The sequence below is a fragment of the Etheostoma spectabile genome, chromosome 23 (genome assembly GCF_008692095.1).
Source record: "Etheostoma spectabile isolate EspeVRDwgs_2016 chromosome 23, UIUC_Espe_1.0, whole genome shotgun sequence".
Classification (NCBI taxonomy): domain Eukaryota; kingdom Metazoa; phylum Chordata; class Actinopteri; order Perciformes; family Percidae; genus Etheostoma; species Etheostoma spectabile.
Genome location: NC_045755.1, coordinates 15,773,906 through 15,774,321, shown reverse-complemented (window position 1 = coordinate 15,774,321; position 416 = coordinate 15,773,906).

The window sequence follows — 416 nt, the reverse complement described above, 5'->3', positions numbered from 1 at the left end:
CAAAAGCATAATGTTTCCACCTCCATGATTGACGGTGGGGATGGTGTTCTTGGGGTCATAGGCAGCATTCCTTCTCCTCCAAACACGGAGAGTTGAGTTGATGCCAAAGAGCTCAATTTTGGTCTCATCTGACCACAAGACTTTCACCCAGTTGTCCTCTGAATTATTCAGATGTTCACTGGCAAACTTCAGACGGGCATGTATATGTTCTTTCTTAAAGCAGGGGGACCTTGCGGCCGCTGCAGGATTTCGGTCCTTCACGGCATAGTGTGTTACCAATTGCTTTCTTGGTGACTATGGTCCCAGCTGCCTTGAGATCATCGACAAGATCGTCCCGTGTAGTTCTGGGATGATTCCTCACCGTTCTCATGATGACTGCAACTCCACAAGGTGAGATCTTGCATGGAGCCCCAGGC